The following is a 22,114-nucleotide window of genomic DNA, read 5'->3' on the forward strand; positions in this document are numbered from 1 at the left end:
ATAAAATAGTTCATCAATAATTTTGACTTGACATCTTTCAGCCTTTCCTTAATAGAGATTTGATGTGTACATAGTTTTTCAAATATTAAATTAGTGTCTTTTAACTTTTGCCAGCTGTTGTTTACAGCATATTATTTCATATGCTGTGTAGTTTGTTTATTTCTCTATTTGTCAGAATAAAGAAACACAAAATAATTATACCATGTGATTGTTTTCCCTGGATGAATTGTGGGACTACCGGCACTCTTTTCTAGGCCAAGCAAGCAATTAAAAGAAAGAATGCTTTTTTTAAAAAATATAAATCTGATTTGGTTAATGTAGCTATTTTACTACACATAAAAGTTACTTTTACAGATACTTACATGAGCAGACCATCTAATTTAAAATTAAATATTAAGATTTAAATTCATAAGTTTACATAATTTGCATCTATTAACCCATAGTCATTTTATTATTCAAAAACCTGACCACATTCATGTTCTTCGTGGAGATCTCTGCTCAGGTCGACTCACAAAACACATCCTGTCCACACATACTCATTTCTGCCTCCATCAGCGGCTCCGTGAGAGCATTCTGCGTTCTGCTAAACACACACCGAACCTAAACAGAGGAATGATGTCTAAGGTGAGGGGAAGAGCATCTTTGGAGTCTCTATTTCTAAAGGAGCAGAAAGAAGCTTTTTCTCACAACTCTTAATAGAAAGGAGGAGAAATGCCGTCGTCATCTTCAGCAGCAGCAGCATAGCTTACTCACTTTACTTTTTTAAGACTTTTTTTGATGTGAACCATCTTTAGAGTCTTTATTGAATTTGTTACAATATTGCTTCTATTGTTTATGTTCTGGTTTTTTGGCCTTGAGGCATTTGGGATCTTAGTTTCCCAATCAGGGATCGAACAATCACCCCCCTACGCTGGAAGGTAAAGTCTTAACACTGGACCGCCAGGGAAGTCCCCCACCGCTTATCACTCACAAAATGACCTCAGAGCTCCTCTCGACTCTCCTTACAAACCTGTAAGGTGGAAATTATTATTTATCATTGGTATTCTCATTTCATAAGGACAGTAATTTTCATAGACATTAAGCAACTGCCAGGGATGATCTGTGCTCTGTCAAGACATGCCTTGGACTTCACTGCAAACCTCTCCGTGCCTTGGCTATGCTGAGTCTTCTCATCTCACATTCCAGCACCTCACGTGGCTCACCCCTTCTCTAGCATGCTTACCGATGGACGCCAAGTGTCTCTGATGACCTCAGGCTTTTCTGGAAGACCACACCCCTTATAAATTTGGGCAAATTCATAATTACATACTACATGTTCTCATGTTTGGGTCATCAAGACTTTCAGGTGGAGAAGGCAATGGCACCCCACTCCAGTGCTCTTGCCTGGAAATCCCATGGACAGAGGAGCCTGGTGGGCTGCAGTCCATGGGGTCTTAAAGAGTCAAGCATGACTGAGCGACTTCACTTTCACTTTTCACTTTCATGCATTGGAGAAGGAAATGGCAACCCACTCCAGTGTTCTTGCCTGGAGAATCCCAGGGACGGGGGAGCCTGGTGGGCTGCGGCCTATGGGGTCGCACAGAGTCGGACACGACTGAAGCGACTCAGCAGCAGCAGCAGCAGCAGACTTTCAGCTGGTTTCATGTGGCTAGGTATTATTTCTCTTAATAATGAACTTTCTGACAGTTTGTATTGTAATGGAAGAATAACATAAACTCTTCTAAGAATACACCCCCCCAAGCACGAGCTCTCTAAGAGAAGACAGTGATCTGCTCCTTTCTAATTTCTCTCAGTGCATGCCTCACTGACTGACAGACCCTACCCAACAGAGAAAGGCATTATGCATCTTTAATCACCTGGGTATCTCCTGACGCCAACATTTAGTTTCTGTCCCAGTAGACTACCTGGACTATGTGGAGACCCATGGCTAGAAACGCACGGGCCTAACAATAAGACTGACCTTCACTGTAGGTGCCAACAGCACTTCTGAGAAGAGAAAGCCACAGGGAACCTACCTAACAAAGCAGTAACCTGCTGACTTTCAGAGCTTAATTATGTCACGAGCCCTTCCTCTGATCCCCTCTGTCTTCTGCTTGCTCCTTGCCTGTGGCTTTGTGAGCCAGGACGAGAACTGCATTGTACTGGGCACAGCTGCTTCAGTGACGCTGGAGTGACTAATCTTTTACAAATGTGGAGATTTATTCTTGGCTTGTAAGTTTCCCGTATATATATTGTTGAAGTATAGTTGACTTACAGTGTTTCCAGCATGCAACAAGGTGATTCAGTTATACATATACACCTATGTTATTTTTGAAAATATTTTCCATATAGGTTATTACAAGATATTGATTGTAGTTCCCTGTAATGTACAGTAAACCTTTGTTGCTTGTTGCATATCTATTTTTTTATTAGAAATCTAGCATTCTATTCATACTAAGTCAAAATGGAATCAAAATGTCATAAATTTTTTAGTTAGCCAAATGTTTATGCCGTGTTTGAAAACAACTGGACTATATGATGATCTTTTACCTAGCTTGTTCCACTTTTTTTATTTCGTATTCAGTGTTTCCATTTCATTTAGTTTATGTTTTCCAATTACTCCATTTCTCCCTTTTTTGAATTTTTTTTGCAAACTTTTATCAAGTGTAGTAGAAAAGCTTACATACACATATATATATAAACAATACGCATGCTGGGCTTAGTCATTCAGTCATGTCCGACTCTTTGTGACCCCATGGACGGTAGCCTGCAGGCTCCTCTGTCCATGGGATTGTCCAGGCAAGAACACTGGAGTGGGTTGCTGTGCCCTCCTCTAGGGGATCTTTCCAACTCAGGGATCAAACCCAGGTCTCTCACATTGCAGGCGGATTCTTTACCATCTTAGCCACCAGGGAAGCCCCAGATAATATGTATAACATATCTATTTTAGAAAACTTTTGAATTTTTGCCTAATTTGGATTGTAATTTAGGCAAAGCAGTACATGCTCATATATACTCAGTGCACTGGGAGGGAGAGAAAAGGATGCAGAATGCAGAGGAAAGCATGCAGGAAAGAAAAGATAGACCAAAACGCTTTGCAAATATTTAAAAAGCAATCCACGTTTAAAGGCATTTCTTTCCAAGTGCACCTCTTCAGACTAGGCTTGTCAGTGCTGCTAAGAGTTTGATTCTTGACTGGAAAAAGCTGTCACAATGTTCACAAGTTGTAGGCAGTGTGATAAGTCTGATCAATCTTGTAATATCCTATAATAATAGAAATCTGAAAAAGAATCCATATTTAATTGAACCATTTTGCTGGACACCTGAAACATTGTAAGTCAGCTATATTTCAATTGAAAGAGAACGATTTTAGTGATTTCCCTGGTGGTCTAGTGGTTAAGAATCCATGCTTCCACTGCAGAGGGCACAGGTTCAATCGCTTGTTGGGTAATTAAGATCCTGTGTGCCACACCAGTTCAGTCGCTCAGTCATGTCCAACTCTGCAACCCCACGGACTGCAGCACACCAGGCTCCTGTCCATCACCAACTCCTGGAGCCTGCTCAAACTCATGTCCTTTGAGTTGGTGATGCCATCCAACCATCTCATCCTCTGTTGTCCCCTTTTCCTCCTGCCTTCAATCTTTCCCAGCATCAGGGTCTTTTCTTATGAGTCTGTTCTTTGCATCAGGTGGCCAAAGTATTGGAGTTTCAGCTTCAGCATCAGTCCTTCCAATGAACACCCAGGGCTGATCTCCTTTAGGATGGACTGGTTGGATCTCCTTGCAGTCCAAGGGACTCTCAAGAGTCTTCTCTAACATCGAAGTTCAAAAGCATCAATTCTTTGGTGATCAGGTTTCTTTATGGTCCAACTCTCACATCCATACATGACCACTGGAAAAACCATAGCTTTGACTAAATGGATCTTTGTTGGTAAAGTAACGTCTCTGCTTTTTAATATGCTGTGTAGGTTGGTCATAGCTTTTTTTCCAAGGAGTAAGCGTCTTTTAATTACATGGCTGCAGTCACTGTCTGCAGTGATTTTGGAGACCAAGAAAATAAAGCCTGTCACGGTTTCCATTATTTCTCCATCCATTTGCCATGTAGTGATGGAACCAGGTGCCATGATCTTTGTTTCTTGAATGTTGAGTTTTAAGCATGCCACATGGGGTGGCCAAAAAAAGGACAATTTTAGTAAAGAAATGAAAATGAATGTTTATGAGAATCTAATAAATATCAGGTCATCAAAAAATCCCTGCCACATATACCTAAATGAGGACATTCTGGGTGGGAACCATTCATTGCAGCACAAAGCTAATACAAGAGACAAGGACCACTGGACGGTGCAAGTTCCGTGGAATTCAGGCTCCAGGGTGACCACATCCTATGATACATTCCTGTAAACATCTAGAACAATGGACAGGGACACACACCTTCACGCCTAGCTATTAATCAGAGCCTTTCTAGGTCAGGGACTTTACAGGCAAGAAAAACCAGCAAGTGTTCTTTGGTTAAGACACTGTTTACAGCACATAAACTAGTGACCAATGCTCCAGACATTTATCCGCAAACAATTTCCTGGTTCTGTGAATAGTTAGCTAGTGAATTATTAACTGCTTCCCCCGCAAAAGAGAAAAACGACCATGCTTTGTGTCTCTGGGGGAATAGCATCTATACAGATTAATCAGTCTCTGCGAAGTCCTTTCTCATTGTGAACCACCCCTCCCTGCTTTTCGTTCTTGAATCCAAGCTCTTCCCAGGACTGCATATGAGAGATGTAAAGTTCTCTAAATTGGTGAAAGTCTGATTCAAGGTATGTTTCCTTGAGGCTCTAGAGAAGATTTGCACCATTTTGAAGTCCGTTTCTCTCACATGTGTGGGTACTTAGATGTACAGTCGCGTCTCACTCTTTTTGAAGCTATGGACTGTAGCCCTCCAGGTTCCTCTGTCCATGGGATTCTCCAGGCAAGAAGACTGGAGTGAGTTGTCATTTCCTTTTCCAGAGGATCTTTTCAACACTGGGATTAAACCTACACAAATCAAGAGTCATTTAATGGAAATACAAAAGATCTAACTTCTAGCTCTTTTCTTTTTTAAAAGTGGCTTTGGATCTTTTCCTTCTATTAATTAGCCTCCTATTCCTGTGCATATATTTATACTTCGGACACTGTTTTTAAAACTGAAAGCATCTGTCTTTACGTGTGTGTGTGTGTGTGTTGTATGTGTGCAATTTGATAAAAAGTTGCTAGTGCACGAGCCTGGATTTCACTGTAGTTGTACCCAGTTAGAGTTAGCTAATAGTCTGTTGGAAGGATTCTGTATAAATAAATCTTTAAAAGCACACCTTTAGGAGGAACACTCTCAGGCTAACGGTTTCCTGTGACTGTGAGCTGCTTCCATTCCATTTAGTTCGCTCTGCTTCTAGATTCCTTCTGTGACTGGGATCAGCTTATTAGTCTTTCTCCGCCTTTTCACTTAGTGTAACACTTCCTACGGCCACTCATGCCGCTGCAGATGGCCAAGACTTCACTCTTCGCAGCTTAGAATGTCCTATTGCCTGTAAGCAGCACATTTTCTCTATCTGCTCATTTATCCATGGACATTTAGGCTGCTGTGATATCTTGGTTGTTGCAAATAATGCTGCAGTGAGCGTCGGTGTGCACTTCTCTCTTTGAAATCGAGTAAATACCCAGAAATGAAATTCCTGGACCGTACGGAGGTTCTGCTTTCAATGCTTTGTGAAATTCTTTGTTCAGTATTGAAGATATATCCTGGGTCACAGGATGAAAATTAGTTCTTAGTAGGGACTGAAAATCTCTGAAGATATGCTCTCTAAGACCCCCTCCTCGCTAACACTCTGAGACACCACACTGGTCTCTGAGTTGGAGCTACAGCTGGTCTGTCACTCCTTGTGGGAATCCTCCCTATGTTTACCATGTTCAGTTCAGTTCAGCCGCTCAGTTGTGTCTGACTCTTTGCGACCCCAAGAATCGCAGCACGCCAGGCCTCCCTGTCCATCACCAACTCCCGGAGTTCACTCAGACTCACGTCCATAGAGTCAGGGATGCCATCCAGCCATCTCATCCTCTGTCGTCCCCTTCTCCTCCTGCCCCCAATCCCTCCCAGCATCAGAGTCTTTTCCAATGAGTCAACTCTTCACATGAGGTGGCCAACGTACTGGAGTTTCAGCTTTAGCATCATTCCTTCCAAAGAAATCCCAGGGCTGATCTCCTTCAGAATGGGTGATTGGATCTCCTTGCAGTCCAAGGGACTCTCAAGAGTCTTCTCCAACACCACAGTTCAAACGCATCAATTCTTCGGTACTCAGCCTTCTTCACAGTCCAACTCTCGCATCCATACATGACTACTGGAAAAACATGAGGGTAGGTTTGAAATTCTTACTCAGGGAGGATTACTCTGTTCCTGGCCGCCTCCCTGCCAGACAGAAGAGCATTTCATTCACTGGGTCTCATTGCAGGAGCCAGAATGGAAACTTGATGCAAGGCAACATTCCTTCTCCCTGGCTTTAAACACCAGTAAATTGCTGTAGCCAGAGGGCGCATGTGATTCAGACATACACGTTATAGCTAACTTTAAAATGCTAATTAATTTATTACATAAAATCCATGCCATTAAATGTTTCATTTTTTCCTATACATTTCTTGGGTCACTCTGTTGACCCCAGGTTGCAGTCTATTTTACAATGTGTACATCAGCTGGCTCACTCTCTACCCTTTTGTATAAATACTTGAAGTCAGTTCACAATGCAAGGGAAATGATTGTGGAACGAAATTCGGAGAACACAGGAGGAGCAAGCTGTGAGTGCTGAGTAAGTCTCTGTGCTGCAGACATAGCTCTGAGCTCACCAAGCAGAACTGTAACCAACCTGAAGACAAGGTAAAAAAGCAAATACTAAATTGTTTCTTCTTTGCCGTGATTTTTGTAATTGGTGATGATTTCTCACAAAGTATAGGGGAAGATTTAGTTGTAATCCTTATGTACAGAGGATCTTGGTGGGCTACATCCAGTCCATAGCATTGCAAACAGTCAGAAGTGACTAAGCAACTGATATATATATATATATTTTCAAATATAAGGTCATTCTTGGCTGTCCGGTGCTTAAGACTCTGCACTTCCACTCCTGGGTGTGGGTTCAATCCCTGGTCGGGGAACTAAGATCTTGCATGCCATATGGTACCATCAAATTATATATTTATTATACATGTAAGAAAATAGTAACAATATGTAAATACACACACATGTGTGTGTGTGTGTGTGCTCAGTTGCTTCAGTTATGTCCAGCTCTTTGGAACCCCATGGACTGTAGCCCACTAGGCTCCTCTCTCCATGGAATTCTCCAGACAAGAATACTGGAGTGGGCTGCTATGCCCTCCTCCAGGGTTTTTCCTCACCCAGGGATCGAACCAACATCTCCAGGTCTCTTGCATTGCAGTGGCTTCTTTACCACTGAGTGACCAGGGAAGTCCATGCTGCTAAGTTGCGTCAGTCGTGTCCGACTCTGTGCGACCCCAGAGATGGCAGCCCACCAGGCTCCCCTGTCCCTGGGATTCTCCAGGCAAGAACACTAGAGTGGGTGGCCATTTCCTTCCCCAATGCATGAAAGTGGAAAGTGAAAGGGAAGTCGCTCAGTTGTGTCTGACTCTTAGCGACCCCATAGAGGGCAGCCCACCAGGCTCCTCTGTCCATGGGATTCTCCAGGCAAGAGTGCTGGAGTGGGGTGCCATTGCCAGTCCATATATACGTATAATACGCTCCATCACATGTGTTGATGGTGCCATCAGCCTACTGAAGGGAGATAAGCACTTTGCGATGTCTTTCTAGTGGTGAAGTGGGTTTCAAATGGTGTGCCCCTACTCTCTCACTCAGTCAGTCCCTTTTGTGTACTTTTGACTCAAGTGAGGTTATGTATCCATTGGGATCAATATTATAACCTTGTCCTCTTTGTCGTTACTTTAACTGAAGGGACGAACCATGGTAACAAAGGCACCAGTGATGACCATATTCACCGCCATATTTGTTCATGTAATATATGCAGTCCTGGGTGGTTTACAAACAGTACATGATTTAATTCTCACACTAATCCTATAAGGAAACTGTTGTTTAACCACTTTTGCAGAAGAAATGATAGAAACTAGGAGAACTTAAGTAGCTTGCCCAGGGACATAAAGCTAGAACGTGGCAGAGTTGGAAATGTATTTGACTCCAAAATCTGTGTTCTTTTTGTTTCCATGAAGACCCCATTTGAGGATCTAGGGTTCACAAACTAGAAATAATTCTTACTCTCATTAGAGATAGACTGAAATAGCAATGTTTTGGCCTCCATTTCTGTTGTTGTCGACCTCTGCCTTTGTATTCTGGACCCCAGGTAAAGGAATGGACTCCCTCAGTGTGGCAAATGCCCACTTCTGCTTTGATGTCTTTAAAGAGATGAGCTGCGACCACACGATTGAGAACGTGCTGATCGCTCCCTGGAGTCTCCTGTCCGCCCTGGCTATGGTGCTCTTCGGCGCCAGAGGAAACAGTGCATCCCAGATGGAGAAAGTAAGTCACAGACACACTTTCAGCCACGTCTACGTCTGCAGACAGTCAAGGAACAATTTCAAGCCCTGGCTTGTTATGGAGATTTCATAGATGCAGCTTCGTGGGTGGCTCAGATGGTAAAGAATCTGCCTGCAATGCAGGAGACCCGGGTTCGATCCCTGGGTCGGGAAGATCCCCTGGAGGAGGGAATGGCTACCCCCTCCAGTACTCTCGCCTGGAGAATCCCATGGACAGAGGAGCCTGGTGGCCTACAGTCCATGGAGTTTCAAAGAGTCGGACACGACTGAGTGGCTAACCCACACGTAGGTGCCCGACTCTGCAAACACAAGAGGCTGCTCACCTTCATGTGAGGAGACCTACCGTATTGGCGCTATCAAAAAGACAGACAGGAAGACTTCCCATAGCTCTGTTCTAGGGGCAGGGGGTGAGGGGGCGCAGCAGAGGGTGAACAGGAGAGGCAAGTGGACGAGGGCGACCTGGTCCACGGGGAGGTCGGGACTCCCCTCCTCCACCCCACCCCCCAATTTGCATGCTTGGGTCCCCAGGGCCTTCCTGCTGTGGGACACACAAAGAACATTTTGCAAGGATTTACAGACTCTGCAATTATCTTCCCAAGGAGATCACCAGTGCTTTAACTCAACCAATAATTTTGGGTGACTAGAAAAACTATTTCTTTAGTAGACATCTTTCAACATACCTTAATCATCTCTCTGCTTATTACAGAGAAATGACTGACTTGTGGAACAAAGCTTCTCTTCAGTCTGGATTTAAATTGGAAATTAATTTGGAAGGCTGGAGTCAAATCCTGAATTTAATAATATATTTCTTTTTTCTCTTTTTTTAATTTTTATTTTTACTTTATTTTACTTTACAATACTGTATTGGTTTTGCCATACATTGACATGAATCCGCCACGGGTATACATGAAGAATTTAATAATATATTTAAACTCAAGAAAAACTAAATGAAAATGCTCTTGTGTTCAATTTTATTCTATTTCCATGCAATTGGTGAAGAGGTCTCCAGTGTCTTGCCCAGAACGTATGCCCAATAAATTCATGTTTGTGGAGAGGGAGAACTAGCTGAGAACGAGGATGAGCTGGGAATCTTTACAAATCATCCTGGGAGGAGTACGTGCAGACGCACCCCTCCTCTCTCCCTCCCTTCACAGTGGGAGCTTGCCAGCAGGGGACTCTGTCCACACCCGTGCAAGCCTGAGGTCTTGCAGGCAGGAAGATGGTGGGGTCATTGTGTTAAGGGCACAAGTTAGGCAGAGATAGAGTCTGGAGTAGAAATACTTCTTTATCTTTTCTGAGTTAAAAGGGAACCAATTAACTCAAAAAGCTCCCTTGCTGATTTCCATACAAATGGGGAAAAATTCCTCATATTTTCATCCTGTTAACAATTATTTTAAAACACTCAAAGACGGAATCCAGTGCTCAGAATTCTAGGTTCAACCATCATGCTGTCTTTTGATTAGGGTGAGGACCACCGCTGAAGCAACATCAGAGGCACTGTGCATGCCAAGTCCCTAGATTATGGAACAAAATGCCTCATGATATAGGAGAGCATGCTTGGGGTCAGTCGTGTCTGACTTTTTGTGACCTCATGGACTGTAGCCCATCAGGCTCCTTTGTGCATGGAATTTTCCAGGCAAGAATACTGGAATGGGGGCCAATTCCTGCTCCAGGAAAGAAGGTGGAAATGTTGGTCACTCAGCCGTGTCTGACTCTGTGCCGCCTCACGGACTGTAGCTTTCCAGGCTCCACCGTCCCTGGGATTCTCCAGGCAAGAACACTGGAGTGGGTTGCCATTTCCTTCTCCAATGCATGAACGTGAAAAGTGAAAGTGAAGTTGCTCAGTCATGTTCGACCCTCAGCGACCCCATGGACTGCAGCCTACCAGGCTCCTCCATCCATGGGATTCTCCAGGTAATAGTACTGGAATGGGGGCCAATTCCTGCTCCAGGAAAGAAGGTGGAAATGTTGGTCACTCAGCCGTGTCTGACTCTGTGCAACCCCTGGACTGTAGCTTCCCAGGTTCCCCTGTCCATGGAATTCTCCAGGCAAAAATAATGGAGAGAGTTGCCATTCCCTTTTCCAGGAGATCTTCCAGACCCAGGGACTGAACTTGGTTCAGGCAGATTATTTACAGTCTGAACCACCAAGGAAGGATTCCTACTCTAGGGGATCTTCCCAACCCAGGGTTTGAACCCACGTCTCTTGTGCCTCCTGCATTCGCAAGCAGACTCTTCACCACTGCACCACCTGGGAAGCGCTATGATTTGAAGGTCACCAGGCAATCTTAGAATTGGAAGAAACCATAAATTTCCCACTCTCCACTCTATGATTTAGTTTACATAGGGACCCAGAAGGCAAGAGATTGTGCAAAGTCCTCTGATGAGGCAGAGTTTAATGTGAAGTAGCTTTTTAACAAAAGAATCAGACAACTCTATATTTTAGAAAGTTCTTTCTAGCCTTGAGTTAAAATTTGCCTTTCTATAAGCATAGCTCCCTTATCACTTTTCTGTTCTTACAAGATACACACACCCACAAATCTTGTCCTCTTCCATGTATGTTAAGAAAGTTAATAATAATATCTGCTGATATCTACTGCTTCTTACCCCGTTTTTACTCCAGGGCTCTCTTGCTCTTGATTGTGCTCAGCTCTGTTCAACTCTTTGTGACTCCATGGACTGTAGCCTGACAGGCTCTAGGGAATCACACAAAACAAGTTAAATGTACTCACCCTTTAAATGTGTGAAGAGATTGCAATGTTTTATCTCAGTTGTTCTCTGATGAAGGCCTTCCTTAGGAAAGTATAATTATACCTCTTTTAAGTCAACAGGACTATAGCAAACATTAATTCTTAATGGAGAAAATGATACAAGCTATGAAATCTCAAGGGGATACTGTGAGTGTCAAATCAGATAATGTTTATAAAAATCATTTAAAAACAATTTCCTATTATGTGAATTCATCCATTATCTTGTCTGCTCGGTGAGTAACCGATCCTATTAATTGTCCACGAATAAATTAAGATTCACTTCTTTATCCATACGACTATTTGCTCTTCATCTAACAAATACTTTTTGGGTTAGTACTATGTTTCACAACTGGGAAGGCAGGGTGAGCAAATGAAGGGCCCATAGAAGTGATTAAGTGGAGCTGATTTTGAAACACTCTTCTACACCTTTGGGTTTCATTCTGTCTCAAAGTTTGCCTTCTGGCTACAAAGATGAGCACTAGTCAGTGCCTGCACGTCTAACACTTCAGTGGTTAGACTTCTGCCTAAGAGCATGTGAAGAGTTTTCTTTTTAAAACTCATCTGTCCTCTTTGACATCTTTTTTTTTTTCTTTTTTAAAAAAAAAGGCTTCTGTGGTGGCTCAGACAGTAAAGAATCTGCCACGTGCGAATGCTGGGTTGAAAAGATCCCCTGAAGAAGGGAATGGCTACCCACTCCGATGTTCTTCCCTGGGAAATCCCATGGACAGAAGAGCTTGGTGGGCTACAGTCCATGGCATAGCAAAGAGGTGGACACGACTGCAAGCAAAACTCCTGTGTCATAAGGCATATTGCTTCAAAATCTAGGGACTTCTTTTTTTTTTAAGGGACTTCCATTTTTTTTAAAAAAAATGAGGAGCAAAACTAATATACAGATGAGAAGATAGATGGTCTGAATCATAGAAAGTTCATTAAATGTAAGAGCTTAACATTTATAGCAAGAAGGTGATTTGAATATGGGGGGAGGGGCTTCCCAGGTGATGCTAGTGGTGATGCTAGTGATGCTAGTGCCGGTGCAGGAGGTGCAAGAGACACAGGCTGAGCAGCAGAGAGCTGGACACGACTGAGCACACACAGTCACACACATAGACACAGACATGCACACACAGACACGCACACGCAAGCACACACAGTCACACACACAGACACGCACACAGACACGCACACACAGACACACACACACAGACATGCACACACACACAGACATGCACACACAGACACGCACACAGAGACACACACACACAGACATGCACACACACACAGACAGGCACACAGAGACACACACACACACACAGACACACACACAGACATGCACACACAGACACACACAGACACACACACAGACACACACACAGTCACGCACAGAGACACACACAGTCACACACACAGTCACGCACAGAGACACACACACAGACACACACACAGTCACGCACAGAGACACACACAGTCACACACACAGACATGCACACACAGACACACACAGACACACACACACAGACATGCACACACAGACACACACAGACACACACACAGACACACACACAGTCATGCACAGAGACATGCACACACAGACACACACACAGACACACAAGACACGCACACACAGTCACGCACAGAGACACGCACACACAGACATGCACACACAAGCACACACAGTCACACACAGAGACACGCACACAGACACGCACACACAGACACACACACACAGACATGCACACACACACAGACACGCACACACAGACACACACACACAGACATGCACACACACACAGACACACACACAGACATGCACACACAGACACACACAGACACACACACAGACACACACACAGTCACGCACAGAGACACACACAGTCACGCACAGAGACACACACAGTCACACACACAGACATGCACACACAGACACACACAGACACACACACAGTCATGCACAGAGACACGCACACACAGACACACACACAGACACACAAGACACGCACACACAGTCACGCACACACAGTCACGCACAGAGACACGCACATACAGACACACACATGCACACACAGACATGCACACACAGACACGCACACAGAGACACACACACAGACATGCACACACACACAGACAGGCACACAGAGACACACACACACACACAGACACACACACAGACATGCACACACAGACACACACAGACACACACACAGACACACACAGTCACGCACAGAGACACACACAGTCACACACACAGTCACGCACAGAGACACACACACAGACACACACACAGTCACGCACAGAGACACACACAATCACACACACAGACATGCACACACAGACACACACAGACACACACACACAGACATGCACACACAGACACACACAGAGACACACACAGACACACACACAGTCATGCACAGAGACATGCACACACAGACACACACACAGACACACAAGACACGCACACACAGTCACGCACAGAGACACGCACACACAGACACGCACACACAAGCACACACAGTCACACACACAGACACGCACACAGACACGCACACACAGACACACACACACAGACATGCACACACACACAGACACGCACACACAGACACACACACACAGACATGCACACACACACAGACACACACACAGACACACACACAGTCACGCACAGAGACACACACACACAGACATGCACACACACACAGACACACACACAGACATGCACACACAGACACACACAGACACACACACAGTCACGCACAGAGACACACACAGTCACACACACAGACATGCACACACAGACACACACAGACACACACACACAGACACACACACAGTCATGCACAGAGACACGCACACACAGACACACAAGACACACACACACAGTCACGCAGAGACACGCACATACAGACACACACATGCACACACAGACACACACACAGACACGCACACACAGTGACACACACACGCACACACACACAGACACGCACACACAGTACTCACAGAGACACGCACACACAGACACACACACAGACACACAGAGACATGCACACACAATCACACACAGAGACATGCACACACATGCACACACAGACACACACAGACACACACAGACACACACAGACACACATACACAGACACACACAGACACACACACACAGACACACACGCACACACACAGACACACACACACACGCACAGACACACACAGACATGCACAGACACACACAGACACACACACAGACACACACACAGAGACACGCACACACAGACACACACACACAGTCACACCCAGAGACACACACACAGAGACACGCACACACAGACACACACACACAATCACGCACAGAGACACACACACAGACACACACACACGTACACACGGACACACAGACACGCACACACAGACACGCACACACACACAGTCACACACACGCACACACAGACACACACACACAGTCACGCCCAGAGACACACACACAGAGACACGCACACACAGACACACACACACAATCACACACAGAGACACACACACACAGACACACACACACGTACACACGGACACACAGACACGCACACACAGACACGCACACACACACAGACACACACGCACACACAGACACACACACACAGTCACACACAGACACACACACAGACACACACACACATAGTCACGCACAGAGACACACACAGACACGCACACACAGACACACACACAGACACACACAGACACGCACACACAGACACGTGCAGACACAAATGCACACACCCCTGGTCTTATGGAGAGGCATTTGCACACAGTCACACACACACAGACACGCACACACAGACACACACACAGACACGCACACACCCTTGGTCTGATGCAGAGGCACTTGCTTGTGCTTTGACACAGATTCTTTGTTTCCCATTGCAGGAAACAGAGCACACACAGTCACAGACACGCACACACAGTCACACACACACATGCACACACAGACACGCACACAGTCACACACACACAGACACGCACACAGACATGCACCCAGACACGCACACACAGTCACACACACACAGTCACACACACACAGACACGCACACATAGACACGCACACACAGACATGCACACACAGACACGTACACACAGACACACAGACACGTACACGCACACACAGTCACACACACACAATCACACACACACAGACACGCACACAGACACGCGCACACCCCTGGTCTGATGCAGAGGCACTGGCTTGTGCTTTGACACAGATTCTTTGTTTCCCATTGCAGGTGCTGCACTTGAATGACTTAACAAGAGCTGCAAATTCTTCGCACACAAGGGTAGATATAATCGTACTTTCCTTTTTGCTTCTCTTAGAGTAGTCTCTCTTCAGTCCATGAGGACTAAAGGCTTAAGGCAATAAAACAGAGTATTTATTCCAGACATGCTTTGAGCCTTTCACTTTCATATTGACACAGTCAACCTTCTGGGTTTGCTGTTTTAAAATAATCATGATGAAATTTTGAAATAAGAGGTGAGAAAATGAGAACTGTCAAAAATTTGAGGTAGAGCCCTAGCCTTTAAAGAAAGGCAGCAGAAGAGAGATTATTCTCAAAGAGTTTTCAGGATGGAACCCCCAAGGCTACTCAGGCAATAGAAGTGCTTCAAACAGTGCCTGGCCCAGGGTCAGTGCTCACTAGGTATAAATGTATCATTTGGGGGAAATGGTGGCTCAGACGGTAAAGAATCTGCCTGCCAAGCAGGAAACCTGGGCTCAGTCCCTGGGTCAGGAAGATCCCCTGGAGAAGGGAATGGCAATCCACTCCAGTATTCTTGCCTGGAGAATCCCATGGACAGAGGAGCCTGGCGGGCCACAGTCCATGGGGTCGTAAAGAGTCAGACACGACTGAGCAACTAACACTTTCACTTTAGCTAAAGATGATGGTGGCAGTTTAGTTGCTAAGTCGTGTCTGACTCTTGCGACCCCATGGACTATAGCCCACCAGGCTCCTGTGTCCATGGGATTCTCCAGGCAAGAATACTGGAGCGGGTTGCCATTTCCTTCTCCATAGCTTATCTTTATGAGTTTTAGTGTTCAATGTTTTTCCATATTGCTAATTTTTAGGGGAAATTTGTAACGTATACCTTCTGTAGCATTTTAGATGTGACTTTCTCACTAGTACCTATGGTGGGGCTACTAAGACCAAACTTTATTGCTCAGAATTCTCCTTTATTGCAAGATACAGAAAAACATTTTTCCTGACACGAACTATATTAAATACATCAGCACCGACCTGTGTGCTCTGGGCCGTCTTCTGGAGGAGACAGGGCAAGCTCTGACCAGGGCAGAGGCCTAGCAGGGCCCTCACACTGGTAAGACGATCGTGATGCACTGTTATCAGATCGTCAGGCCACTCTGCTCGGTGAAAGGCAAACATTTCCATACACTCTCATGGCAGAATTACTCTTCGAATCTGTTTTTATTCCGCTACATGTTCTGGGCGTCCCTGGTGGCTCAGATGCTAAAGCATCTGCTTACAGTGTGAGAGACCCAGATCCAATCCCTGGGTCGGGAAGATCCTCTGGGGAAGGAAATGGCACCCCACTCCAGTACTCTTGCTGGAAAATCCCATGGACAGAGGAGTGTGGTAGGCTACAGTCCACGGGGTTGCAAAGATTTGGACACGACTGAGCGACTTCACTTTTTCACTTTCACAGCATGCCCTAATGCAAACCCAAGAGCCTCTTGTGTAGCCTCAGTTGACACTCACGTGTGTGAGAACAGGATCCCTATTTTCAAGTGTTTTTAAACTTCCCTTTAGTGTGAAGATACAGCAGTCCATCCACTCATTCAAGCACTCCTCTCTGAAATCAGCAAGTCCAGCCACAGTCGAGTCCACATGGCAAGTGGACTGTTTGCAGAAAAAGCCCATCCATTCCTCCCGGTGAGTTAAAATAAGGCATTTTTCCATAGGTTAGGGTAGGAGTCTTTCCTTTCTGTCTTCATTTAATTCACTCTGGTATTATTTGTGCTATCACAATGGTGAGAAAGTAGAAAAGATATTATATGTATATAATCATACAAGATATATATTTATTATTAATAAAAGCAATTATATATATTATATATATTATGAAGAAGGAACTTCACTGTTAACTCACTCCAATGTTCTTGCCTGGAAAATCCCATGGACAGATGAGCCTGGCAGTTTACAGTCCGTGGGGTCGCAAAGAGTTGGACACAAGAGTCCAAGCAGCTGAGCTTGCACACATGTGTATTACATCTTTTCTTATGTTTAGACAGAGAGCTTGCAATGTATTTTATATGTGCATTTCATTCCATACAGAAACAATGGAAGAGAGCCTTAATATTCAGATGCAAGTTTGCCGCATGTTCAACTGTGTTTCATATGGACCCAGGCGAAGCATAAAGAACACAATTTTATAGAATTTAGGATTAAAAACAACACTGACAAAATTTTTGTTATCAATAATAAAAGAGGAATTAATATTTTGAACTTCAAGTTGAGGACTCTAATTATGCTGAGTTTGATTATCCTAATGAAAGGTTGTTGTTGAATTACGACGCTGGGATTCTTGGCCCCCGGAGGAGAAGAATTTAATCCAGGGCCAGCTTGATCGCTCAGAGCTTTTGTGTAACAAAGTTTTATTAAAGTATAAAGGAGATAGAGAAAGCTTCTGACATAGGCATCAGAAGGGGGCAGAAAGAGTACCCCCCCTGCTAGTGTTTAGCTGGATGTTAATAGTCACCAGCAGCCTGTTAATGAAAGAAAGGAATGTCTCAAAACTCAGAATGGCACCAGGCCCCTCACCCATAGGATGTATTTTGGGATAATCTTGGCTCCAAATGGTTTATCTGGGGCCATAAAAGGATTAACTTGAATCTTGAAGAAGGGCAGAACGCTATACAAATAGTGTCATTTACATAGATTAGAGTATAACATACTGGTTTATCAAGTAGGTTTGAGCCCAAAAGGCGGAACCAACTTGAAGACAGAGTTTGGGGTAAATGCATAGTACATTAGCATAGCCTAAGACAAACATTTCCATAAAAAAAGGCAATGGTTAACTTCAAGTGAAACCAGGTGTCATTATGGCACCACAGAACGTTAAGAGAAACCTCCTTTTAAATTCCTATAGAGAAGGAAAAAATATCGCTAGTTTGTTTCTTCCTGCCACTTAAGAGAGATAAAATGTCTGACACTTGCAGGCTGTTTCCTCCATTTGGAGACCCCTGGCCTTCCTGCCTGTTACCCTCTCACTAATTATGCAGTTTTAAGTATAAAGTACAATCTCAGAGGCTTAAAAGAAGAAAATTGCTCTTATAATGAAATAGCATGCTGCAGCAATTTGTTCATTTCATTTAAACATCTTCTGAAAGCATAAAAATTGTATTTATTTTTACTAGGTTGGACCCAGACCTGCATTACAATATTTAATATATTTTCCCCGTTTATATAATTCCTACCATGTATGGTCTAAATGTTTTAAAATCTCAATTTATATGCTATGTCTTTTCTTTTTCTATGCTCATTTTATAGAAATACTTAGACTGCATTAAACAATTATATAAACTAAGACCTGAAAATCTGGATTTCAAAAATCACTTAGAAGAAGCCAGAATACAGATTAATGCACAGATTGAAAATGAGACGAAAGGTAGGAGATCTATGCCATCTTCTTTCTCTCCATCCTCTTTTTTTCTTTTAGGTGTAATTGCATTCAGTGACTTGCTCAGATCTTAAAACATTCATTCAGGCAGTCTTGACGAATGTGTATCATGACACAGAGCATTTCCTTACCCTGAAAATTTCTTCCACACCTGTTCCCGAGCAACCAGTGATTTTACTCCACATCACAGGTTAACTTTACCTATCCTAAAGCTTCAAATAAGTGAAGTATTGCAGGATGTACTGTTTTGTGTGTTTTCATTCATGTATTTGGATATATCAGTATGAATATACCAGTTTGTTTATCCTTTTTCTTCTTTTTGGATATCTGGGTCATATCTAGTTTGGGGCTATTATAAATAATGTTACTATGAACACTTTTGTAAAAAGCTTTTGGATTAAATTTTTTTTTCATTTCTCTTGAGTAAATACTTGGCATAAATTCTAAGTCGTAGACCATAGGGATGGATGTTTAACTTCTTAAGCAACTGCCAAATAGATTTCTCAAGTGGCTGAACCGTTTACATTCTCACCAGGACTGAATGAAAATTCCAGTTACTCCAAATCCTCTCTGATTTTTGGTGTTGCAGGTATTTTTCATCTAACTCTTTCAGTAGATTTAACTACTTTTCATTCAACTCTTTCATTGTGGTCTTTATTTGCATTTCTCTGGTGACTATAAATACTGAGCATCTTTTTCAGTGACTGTTGGTCTTTAATATATCTTAGTTTATGAAGCTCTGTTCAATTTATTTGTTCATTTTTGATTGGATTATTTACTTTTTATTATCGAGTTGCAGGAATTCTTTACATATTCTGGATACAAATATTTTGTTAGACACCTGTGCTGCTAATATTTTCTGTTAGCCTCTGTGTTTATTTTGTTCACTGTATTTTTGATGAGCAGAAGTTTTAATTTTAAATGAAGTCCAGTTAATCAATGGTTTGTGCTTTCTGTGTATTTTCTGAGAAATTTTTGCTTACCTAAGGTCACGAAGATATTCTCTGTTTTCTTTTAGTGGATTTATTGCTTCAGTGCTTACATTTAGGGTTATGATCCACCTCAAGCTGGTTTTAATGTAGGATGAGAAAGAAGGGGAACGGTTCTTCCTCCTTCCATGTGGGTAACTGGTTATTCTAGTACCAGGTGTTAAATATCTCATGACATTTTCCATGTCATAAAATGAAAGTTCCTAACATCTTATCAATTTTACTCTTGAGAAGTGCTGCTGCTGCTAAGTCACTTCAGTCGTGTCCGACTCTGTGTGACCCCATAGACGGCAGCCTGCCAGGCTCCCCCGTCCCTGGGATTCTCCAGGCAAGAACACTGGAGTGGGTTGCCATTTCCTTCTCCAATGCATGAAAGTGAAGTCGCTCAGTTATGTCCGACCCTCGGCGACCCCATGGACTGCAGCCTTCCAGGCTCCTCTGTCCATGGGGTATTCCAGGCAAGAGTACTGGAGTGGGGTGCCATTGCCTTCTCCGCTTGAGAAGTGAGGAGGCGTAAAAGGTCAAGGCTTTCTTCTGCAACTTTCCCAGTTATTTCTTTTGCTTGATTATAGTAGAAAATCTTTGTATAAAAGAAGTGATCTGTAAAATCACTGACTCAGATAGTCATTGCTTTCAACATAGGATGGTATCAGGAGGAATGTCACAGCAAAGTCACATGTAAACGGTTAATGTATTGGTATTCATAAACCATCTCTTCACTGGGCAACTTGGTGCCATATGCATTAGCCACGACCGCTCATCTCACATCCATAAAGTATATAAATTAGCCACGACCGCTCATCTCACATCCATAAAGTATATAAATTAGCCACGATCGCCCATCTCACATCCATAAAGTATATGCATTAGCCACGACCGCTCATCTCACATCCATAAAGCAGGCAGGTAAGCTGTGCACTCACTTTACTTTCTTTCGCGTTCTACATAAGGTAATTAATTTAATTTTTGCAAAACCACATTTCCCTTAAAGCACAAATGCATTACATTTTTCAAACGGGTCCATGACACATGACAAGACAGTAAGATCAGATAGCCGTTTAAGTCCATGACATCTCCCAGGGAGTGGCCCCAGGCCCCTGGGCTCATTCTAGGGGGTGACAAGTCAGGCTGAAGTCTAGTGCCTTAAATAATGGCTTCACTTGAGTGCCACAGAATTGTGACTGTTTAGATACTTGCTCAAAAGTCTTCTTGGCTCACCTGAAGGTATTGAGCGGCGATTACTAATACAAATATAAATTCAAAGATGGGACAAAATGCAAAGCAAAACCAATGAAACCAATTTCCACTGTATGGTCAGTCACGTACAATCTCACTGTTTCTCCTCCCAAAGGTGAAGTTAAGGAGCTCTTGTTCCCCAGTAGCCTCACAGCCTCCGACCAGCTGGTGCTGGTTAACGCCGTCTCCTTCAGAGGGGCCTGGAAGTACGCATTTCAGAAAGACCAGACTGTGGCCATGGCTTTCAGACGGGATGAGGTAGACTCTCGACTTAATTTGCTTTTTCTCTTAAAGTTGGTCCCCACAAATTTTGCTTTAAAAAATGTTAAATAATTTTTGGCCTTAGGTTAATTTCCAAGTGACTATCCCAAGTACCTACCAGATAAAGTCCAGATTTATTAATAGATTAATGAAAGTTTTATTTTATTTTGCTCTGTTTAGCATGACAGTTGCATAATTGAAAAACTGGTATAAAACATAGACCTTGGACAGGTTTCAGGCAAGTCCGGGCTTTGGGCTAAGCTTAAACCATTACTAAACAATTCATTTACTACAAACTGGAAATGAAATCAGGTAGTAGACAGTAACGGCAATAGATGCTTACAATGTAGGTCAATTGTAAAGTGAGTGTGAACTTGAGAGGCTAAGCAAAACTGGAGAACGATATTCATAATCAGAATAACTGGTTCCTGGGATTTCCTGGTGGTCCAGTGGCTAAGACTGCATGTTCTCAATGTAGGGGGCCCAAGTTCCATCCCTGGTCAGGGAACTAGATCCCACACGGCACAAGTAAGGATTCTGTGTGCTGCAAGCAAAACCTGGCATAGCCAAACAAGTAAACAAATATTTTAAAAATAAGTAGATAAATAAAAAGTTTCTGGGTAGGCCGTCCTGCTATCCGCAATCTCCCCAACTTCTTTCC

The sequence above is a fragment of the Capricornis sumatraensis genome, chromosome 21, assembly GCF_032405125.1.
Source record: "Capricornis sumatraensis isolate serow.1 chromosome 21, serow.2, whole genome shotgun sequence".
In the NCBI taxonomy this organism is placed as follows: domain Eukaryota; kingdom Metazoa; phylum Chordata; class Mammalia; order Artiodactyla; family Bovidae; genus Capricornis; species Capricornis sumatraensis.